A 9,841-nucleotide genomic window follows, 5' to 3' on the forward strand; every position below is an offset into this window, starting at 1 on the left:
CTATCCTATCCTATTTCATGTATTTTAATTTCGATTGATTTAAGGATGTCCAAATTAAAAATTATATTATTTATAAAACAATATAAAATAATTTATTTGATATAATATATAACATATAACTTATTAAAAAAGTAATATTACAAAATGAAAATGATCCGTTATAATTAAAACAAATAAAATAATAAAAATAAATAGATTAAACTAAACTAATAAATAAGGTGTTCTCGGTGCAATTTATCAACGCACATAAATATCAAGATCAAACGATCTTGATTTAAGTAGTAAATTTTAAGTTATGATAAAATTAAAATTTATATATTGTTAGATCCGATCAAATATTCACTAATTTTTAGAATGTGTGAATGTGTGAATAAGTCTGATTATATAAATTTAATTAACTTTATAAAATTATTAATTTTATTTTTTAAAATTTGTGTTATTGTGGTATTTTCTAGAAATAATGAAATGTAAATAAAACATTTTTATTATTTTTTAAGATATAAATCAGATCTAATATTGATCTAATAGTAATAAAGATAATATTCTGGATTTTATTTAACAACCCTTTTTTTAACAACTTTTTTTTAAGTATGTTTAATTTGGTCTAATTTCATTTATTCTGATTTATAACATTTAATACACTTTGCTTGTAGAATCCAAAAGTCAGTCATGGATTTTCAAGTTTTCAATTACAAAAATTATAGTGGAACTCTGCCTAATGCATGGGATAACTCAACAGTCACAAATGCAGTAGAAAAGGAGTTACATTGTTTCTTTAAAATCTTTCTTTAAATTGTTCCTTTGCAACACCATTCAAAGGAAGGTTTACGGATTCGGCATAGCTAACAAATCTTACTAGGTATTACCCTTAACTCTGCATATGAATTTCGGTTTCTGCAACTTTTCGCCTTCCATATCTTTTTTCTGTTTTTCGATTGAAGTGGTATATGCGGAAGTTGATGTTCAATCTTTTGTCTTCCTTGCTTTTCTATGTTATTGTTGTCTCATTATTGTTATCCTTTATTACTACTGGAAATTTGAAATCTGAAGTAATATAAGTTGTTCAATCTTTCGTCCCTCTGCATATGAACTTCTATTTCTGTATTTTCAACCTATGTTCTTAAACTGTAGTCTTATATGCAACAGCAAACTTTGTTGTTGAGTCCATGATGTGAATGTCAGATTTTTCTCCATCTTCTAAAATTTCCTCTTGCTTTTCTATGTTATTGTTTTTTCGTGACTGTTATCTTTTGTTATTACTGGAAAATTGAAATCTCATGTAATACAGGTTAATCAATTGTTAGTTGTTTCAACTTATCATACCAAACTTGTTATAAAAGCGATCTCTAGAAAACAAAGTAGGATCGGTTTCTTGATTAACAAGAAAACCTCAAAATAAAAGAAAAGAGAGAAGAAAAGAGAGACACAATTCAAAATAGTTTAAAATTGGATTCTTGATTCAATTACACATTTGGATGCAATGTTTACAATTGAATCTCAACCACACCACTTTCTCCATCTGAACAAGATTATCAAGATTACCAGGGAATGATGGAGAAATGATGACTAGTATGTTATTTATAAAAAAGTTAAACCCTAGATTTTAAATAATATACTAAACAATTGACCTAACACACTGACTCAATTCAACATGCTAACTTAAACAACAAGCTAACATTTTTCGACAACTACACCAGTTCTTTGACTTCGACATATCTCTTCTACTTTGACAGAAGCCTTCGACTTTGATAGAGTTTGCTACAACACTAGCTTATAACCCATCAGCTACAAATCTCCACCTTAGAACAAACTCTGAACCACAAAACTAACTAGTTATCATCATGTAGTTTTATCAGTTGGATATAATGGAAAAACTTGCAACTTGATAATGTCTTGGTGATCATATCAACAACATTATCATTAGATAAAACCATTAGCACTTGGACTTTTCCACGCTCAATTATCTCTCTGACGAAATACATCCTCGCATTGATGTGTTTGGTTCGCTCATGATGGGCTAAATTCTTTGACAAATGTATGACACTTTGACTATCACATTTAACAGTGATAACTTTATCTTGAAATTAGTATACTTCGTCTTTCATATGTTAATTTAACAGTGTATCTTTTCATATCCTTAGAAAAACCTTCAAGTCACAATGCTTCTTTCACAACTTTAGTGAGAGCAGTATAGTCCGCCTCAATGGTTGATAAGGAAACAACCTTCTGAAGTATTGTTTTTCAACTGATTGTTATGCAAAAAATAGTGAACACATATCCAGAAATAGACTTTTTGGAATTCATACAACCTGCATAATCAGAGTCGACAAATCCTTCAATTTTGACTTTGCTATCATCACCACGGGCTCTACCATAAATCAAGACTCTATTTAAAGACCCATTTATGTATCTTATAATCCACTTTAATGCTTTCTAGTGTATCTTCCCATGATTTTCCATATACCTGCTTATAAGGCTCACTTTGTATGCTATGCATGGCCTCGTAAATACCATAACATACGCCAAAGAACCTACTATACTAGCATATGAAATGTTATTCATATATGCTATTTTGACTTCAGCACTAGGACTTTGAGTTAAACTCAGTTTGAACTGAGGATTAGTCGGTGTTACAATAGGCTTTAAATTTGACATACTAAATTTTTTGATAATCTTCAATAGGTATGTCTCTTGAGATAACAATAATCTCGACCGTTTTCTATCTCTCTAGATGTCAATCCCAAGAATCCTGAAGGTGACTCCTAGATCCCCCATGTCGAACTCCTTATCAATTTCATCCTTCACCTTCATAACATCCTCAACATTGTTGCTTGTTATTAGGATGTCATCCACATAAAGCAACAAAATAACAAGCGAATTTTCAGGTCAAAATCTGAAGTAAACATAGTGGTCTAACTGGATCCTAGTGAAACCTATGTGTGCCATGAACTTTTCCAATCTCCTATTCCATTTTCAAGGAGATTATTTCAGACCTTATAACGACCTATTCAGCTTGCACACATAATCTTTCTTTCCCTTTTCTGCATACCCTTATGGTTGCCTCATTGGTATCGTTTCATCTAGATCACCATACAAGAAGGTTGTCTTAACATCCATATGATTAAGTTCTAAGTCGAACTTTGCCACCATGGCTAACAACATTCTAATGGATCTATGCTTTACAACAGGTGATAACACATCATTGAAGTCAACACCTTCTTTCTGAGTGAACCTCATAGCAACTAACCTTGCCTTAAATCACTTCGACATCATTCTTTAACCTTCAAAATCCACTTACATCTTACTAACTTGACTCCTGCATGTTTCTAGATCAACTTTCAAATGTTATTATCATGAAGAGATTTTATCTCATCCTCCATGACTTTCATCCATTCAGTCTTGAGTCAACTTCGAACAACTTCCTTGTAATCTTTAGGTTCTTCATCAAGGACCCCACTTGTAGAATTTAAGAAAAAAGCTATGAGATCTTCATAACCAAGTCTCTGAGGTGGCTTGATGACTCTTCTTGACCTGTCTCTTGCCAGCAGGTAGTCATTATCAATCTCCTCAACTTCTTAAACAATTTCTTCTTCTTCTTCGACTTCATGACATCACTATGATCCACCTCAACAGGAATATCTTCCTGTTCCATCTCTTCTACATAGATCTCTGCATTTCGGCCAACATCATCAGTTTTCTTGAACGCCATTTCTGCTTCATTGAAAACTAAATCTCAACTTGTGATACTCCTCCTGTGACCTAACTCTAGGCACCACAACTTACAAGTTTTGACTCCTTCAGGATACCCAAGAAACATACATCTCAGAGCTCAAGGTACGACCTTGTCTTTTCTAATGTGAGCATAGGTTAAGCAGCCAAATAGTTTAATCATGTCAAGATTATGTGGATGTTTCTACTAGACTTCTTTAGGTGTTTTCATCTGCAATGTAGTTGAGGGACACCTATTTATCAAGTAAACTGCAATCATGACTGTCTCAGCCCAAAAAACCTTATTTAATCTCGCACTAAACAACGTGTACCCCACTCTTTTCAGAATGGTTCAATTAAACCTTTAAGCCCAACCATTTTGTTGGGGAGTACCTGTAGTAGTCATGTTCCTTGCAATATCGTACGCAACATAATAACTATCGAAATCCTCATTGAAAAATTCAAGACCATTTTTGGTTCTTAACCTCTTGACCTTCCTTCTAGATTGGTTTTCGACTAGAGTCTTCCAACTTTTGAAATTTTCAAAAGTTTCATCCTTAGCTTTCTGAATGAATACCTACAACTTTCGTGAGTAATCATTAACTATGGATATAAAATATATTGCACCTGAGTGTGAAGGATTTCTTCCAGGACCCCAAAGATCAACATCGATATAATCAAGGGATCCATGTGTTCTTTCTTTAACTTTGTTAAACTTCACCGTACAGGATTTACCAAATACACAAGGTTCACAAAACTCCAGGTTTTCGACCTTGTCACCACATAGTAGGTTTTGTTTCGACAATTCGACCAAGCCTCTTTCACTGACATGACCAGGTTTTCGACCTTGTCACCACATAACAGCTCATCCTTCCACACAGGTTTTGTGGATGCCACATCTGCCGAACCACTTAAAACCTTAGCCTCAAGGATATATAGGCATTGCCTCTTGATGTCTCTCAAGACTTCCTTAGACTCCTTCATTACCCTTAAGATATTTTGCTCTCCTTTGAAAACATATCCTTTCTTGTCTAATTCACCAAGAGAAATAAAATTCCTCTTAAGTTCAAGTACATAGCTGACCTTAGTCAATAACCTTATTGACTCATCATGGAGTTTGAATCTTATAGATCCAATACCTGCAATTTTGTATGCTTTATTGTTTTCAAGCAACACTGATCCACCATCTTGATCACATAGTTCCTCAAACACATCTTTGTTTGAAGTTATGTGTCAAGTGCAACCTGAACCCATAATTCATTCCTTGCTAGAGTCGCTGCTTCAAACCACCAAGACATCATATGATTCATAATCATCTTGCACAATGGATGTATTACAATTATCCATTCCACCATGATTATTCAGTCGATCAGGGCACGCATTTCTTGTGTGGCCATCCTTCTTACACTGATAACACATAATAGAAGAAACATTACCACCATTAGAATTATGTAGAACTTTACCCATCTTCTTTTCAAACCTACCATATTTCTTTGTGAATTTTCCTTTTACGGACAACTTTCACCAACAAATGATGGCTTATGCTCCTTTCTTTCATTCAAATCCTTAGAGTACAAGGTTGATTGAACTTCTTCAAAGATCAACGAATCTCTTCCATACAAGAGAGTTTTTTTTAAATGAGCATGAGACTTAGGTAAAACACACAACAATAGTAACATTTGACCTTCATCATCAATCTTGGCCTTGATATTCTCAAGATTAAGAATCAATTTGTTGAACATATCCAACTACTCAACCAAGACTTTGTCTTCACTTATCTTAATGAATACAAATATTGTTTCAGGTATAGCGCGATTAACCAAAAATTTGGTCATATACGAACCCTCGAGTTTGCTTCATACACCCGTTGAAGTTTCCTCCTTTGAAACCTGCCTTAGAACCTTATCACCAAGGCTTAAGATGATTTCATGGTGGGATTTCTAGATCACCTTCATCTTCTCCTTCTCCGTTAGGACAATATCCATATTCTTTGATCCTTTCAACGCTTCTAACAAGCCCTGATGAACTAGTGGGGCTTGCGCCTTTAAGTGACACAAATCGAAATTATTCATACAAGTGAATTTTTCAATCTCATACTTTGTTGAAGGCTTATTCTTCTCCATGTTCACCGCACCAATTTATTGTGAAAGCGATACCCAGAAAATAGAGTATGATCGGTTTCTTGATTAACAAAATAACATCCAAGTAGAGAGAGAGAGAGAGAGAGAGAGAGAGAGAGAGAGAGAGTTCAAAGTGTTCAAAATGGTTTAAATATGGATTCTTGATTCAATTACACATATTTACAATTGAATCTCAATAACACTTTCTCGACTTCGACAGGGCCATTCGACTTCGAAAATGTTTGCTACAACACTAGCTTATAACCTATAAACTACAAAGCTAATGGCACATCCTATTGAATATGTTAAAGATATCAATGACTCCAAAGATTTGCAGAATTAGAGATTTGTGGTCTGTCACAAACATGAGTAACAAAGAGCACATGGAAATGGTTATAATTTATGCAAAGGTATGTTAACATCTTACTTTACAAAAGATTATATGTAGTTGATTAGTAACTAAAAATCTTGTATGTATCTCATGTTATTTATGTTTGATTTTTTAGTGCAACATGATCCAAGTTATTATACCACTACATTTGGTTTCGAAGCATAAGTCTACACTTAGTGTTGGAAATACCTACATCATGCAGAATTTCAATGTTGGCAAAAATGATTTCTCCTTCAAAGAAACCAATCATAATTAAAAGTTGATATTTTGTGGTGTATCTTCCGCAAAAATTGCAGATTTTCCCGACATTCCTCTAAACCATTTGAACTTAATTAGTTTGGCTGACATACTTGTGGGAAAATTTCACTCTGAAATCTTAGTTGGTAATCTAATAGTTTAAATTTGTGGTTTTTGTTCTGTAATCCTTTCAAATTTCCTTCCTTACTTTAACAATTTGATTTTTTGTTAGATGTAATTATGGGAGTTCATGAAATCATTTAGACTTAAATGATTGCTTCAAACAACAAAAAAAACAAAGTTGCCTTTACTATAATTGATATGAGGTATTTCCTTATTAATCATATAAGGTATTTGTATTTCTATTGAAAACAATTGTGAATTTGACCTTAATGCATGTTTGCTCGATTCTTATTTTGCAGTAAATCTTTGGTTCAGTGTAATATTTGAAGTGACCTTGCATCACAACTCTACAATTACTACAACAATACCAAGGACCTTGATCATGTCATTGTACTATTACGAAATTAGAGAATCAAGGGAGCCCAAGGTATTGATGTTGGCTATTTGTAAAACACTATAGTAAATAATGAGCTTTTTTGGTTTTTCCTATATATCTCAATTGCCCTATACGAATGTACACATGTATATGAAGTTTTTCCTTGACTGTTCCTAACACATTGAATGGCACAAAGTTAATAATCAATGATGTTAACATAGTTGAAATTACGAAATTGAAAGACAAATTCCAATCTTCATGGGGGAGATTCCTTTATTATTTAATCTAGATTTATATGTTATACTAATATCTAATATGGATTTATGTTTGGCCTTCATGTTTTATTTTACAAATTTCAATCTTCATGGGGGAGATGACTCAAAACTCACAATACTCAGACATTGACATGACTCAAAACTCACAATACTCAGACATTGATAAGTTATACTAATACTTGCAAGTTGACATGACTCAAAACTCCAAGTTATATGGCCTTCATGTTTTATTTTACAAATTCCAAGTTATACTAATACTTGTAAGTTGACATGACTCAAAACTCACAATACTCAGACATTGATAAGTTTATGTGAAAAGTTCAAATTCTACGTCTTGTTGAAATCACCAATCTTCAAAGTGTAAGTGTATGTTGATTGAAGGATACATTATTTATACAGTGATTTAATTTCAACCTACTATTTTTTGCTTCATTTTTTCATAATTTATTTTATTACCTGAAACTAGGAGACAACATGTGTCAGTGTTGGAAGATTAGATAAATATGAAGCTGACCAATCTGGGTGGTATTATGATGGTTGTGGTGAGTGTACTAAAAGTGTTACACTTAAAGATAAAAAGTTGAAGTGTTTCTTAAATAATGAAACTGATGAACCTATTCCACTACAACAAAAATGACTTTAAGCAACGCGCAAAAACCGTGGCCAGACATATAGAAACCGTAGTCTAAAAGTTTAAGTTACGATTATACAGGCGTGGAATAAGCCGCCGTTGCCTTTTCCAATAAACTACGATTTTTGCACTTTCACCCACAAATACCAATATCCGTTGTCTTTAGTATGTGAACAGGCCACGCTTTTTGAACTAGTTTTAGACCACGGTTTAGATTAAGCTACAAATCTAAAACCATAGTCTATTCATTAGGCCACACTTTCCTCAATCAATTTTGGTCCACGATTTTGTTTAGACCACAAGTTTAAAGTGTTACATATTCTTCACAACACAACATATTCAATTTATATAGTTCTTTTTTTAGGCATATTTGTGTATATTATTATAATTAAAAACATATTAAAAACAATTAATTATGTTAAGTTAATGATCAAATTCATTTTTATTATTTACATAAAAAATTACATCTATATGAGTTATTGGTGCTTTAGCTCCCAATCTGATTTGGATACAAAATACCAAACTTAAAAAATTCAAGTGTCCCAATAATAGAAATAGCTGAAATTGCCTTAAATTCAAATGTCTCAATAATAGAAATAGTCGAAATTGTCCCTGCAATAAAAAAATTCAGAACAAAATTAGTAGTAATGAAAGGAACATTACCATTAGTCAACAACAATACTATAACATTTGAAATTTTTTTCAGATCACACCTAACAAGTGGACAACATCCAATTATTACTAACAATCGATATCAATGAGACTATTTAGATAGTGATTCATTAATCTGAGTCAATATTCAATACAAGATTCATGTATAAAATAGATAAATATTTACACACAAGAGATCCATCTCGAGTAGGTTCAGTTTTGTATTGAATCAAGATTCGATTTGCATGCTCACTAAATATAATGTACCATTCATAAAACTTCCCATATTCACTAAACATTAATCGTCACATATCCCTTTTTTAATTAAGATTTATTGCATTGAAAACAAATTAGCAAAAATAAACAAGAGAAAATTGTTCATCATATGATTGTATGAGGAAAACAATCTGTAACTTTTAAGTAGTTACAAGAAAACTACTTCTTCTATAATATATCTCCTACTGTATGATGCATAAGACTCTAGTTATAGGAAAATGTTTTTCTTATATAAACAGAGATTGCAGGATAACTCAGAAAATTGTACAACAATCATTTATTACAAATCTGCTTCAGCTAATTTTTGAAATAAACTTAATAATCACAAACTAAAATCCCAAAGCTAACAATATCATACAGAGAAGAAGAACCGAGATTCAAAATGGTTAAAGCTTAGAATTGCAAACCTGGTGATTCCAGTGGCAACAATCACATAGAAAACTCAAATGTCCTTGCTGAATCAAACAATTCAATGTTATTTACTTAAAAAACATAAAAGAGGATATTTAGGGATTGACAGAAAAACATAGGAATTGTCAAAGATGAGAATTAAGGAGTGAGAGATTACGAGTATAATAGTAACAGATTGCAAATATTAGATTTTTTGAACCCAAATTTATAAATCCAAATCAAATAAAAATGCGAGATAAAGGGCATCCTCACCTTTGTAGAGAGACAGAAATATAATACAGAACGAAGATGGAGTCATGATAAAATATAAAATATGAAGGACATCTCAGAAAGTGGCTGGAATGACAGAGGCCAAAGTGTGGAGGCGCTCAAGGAAAAGGAAGAGGAACACGACGACTAGGGTTCTATGAGAAAACGAAGTTAGGGAAAAACTATTTGTTTTGGTCTTGAAATCCTTAAAAAAAATTTAATAAATTATTAAAATACTTATTAAGTTATTAGTTTTTCTATTTTATATTATTGATTTATTTATATAAAAAGTATGGCAAAATATTCACAATTTCATTCTAAATATACATGTTTATTTGTTCTTCGTATATTATTTTGTCATAAAATATAATTAATGTAGTATCTCTAATTAAT

General features: G+C 32.0%; 2 long non-coding RNA genes across 2 annotated transcripts; one reads left to right on the top strand and one right to left on the bottom strand.

The window, feature by feature from the left end:
* The first annotated feature begins 677 nt into the window (after nt 1-677).
* LOC127073826 (uncharacterized) lies at nt 678-6,596 on the top strand. Its single transcript, XR_007785875.1, has 3 exons — nt 678-859; nt 6,049-6,238; nt 6,335-6,596. It is a non-coding gene; the product is annotated as an uncharacterized LOC127073826 (long non-coding RNA).
* A 1,678-nt stretch (nt 6,597-8,274) lies between these two features.
* LOC127073833 (uncharacterized) lies at nt 8,275-9,630 on the bottom strand. The gene is made up of 3 exons (XR_007785876.1): nt 9,452-9,630; nt 9,196-9,243; nt 8,275-8,473 (listed from the first exon to the last, which is right to left on the bottom strand). It is a non-coding gene; the product is annotated as an uncharacterized LOC127073833 (long non-coding RNA).
* Between the last annotated feature and the right edge of the window lie 211 nt (nt 9,631-9,841).

This window comes from Lathyrus oleraceus, chromosome 1 (genome assembly GCF_024323335.1).
Source record: "Lathyrus oleraceus cultivar Zhongwan6 chromosome 1, CAAS_Psat_ZW6_1.0, whole genome shotgun sequence".
NCBI classification, from domain to species: Eukaryota; Viridiplantae; Streptophyta; class Magnoliopsida; order Fabales; family Fabaceae; genus Lathyrus; species Lathyrus oleraceus.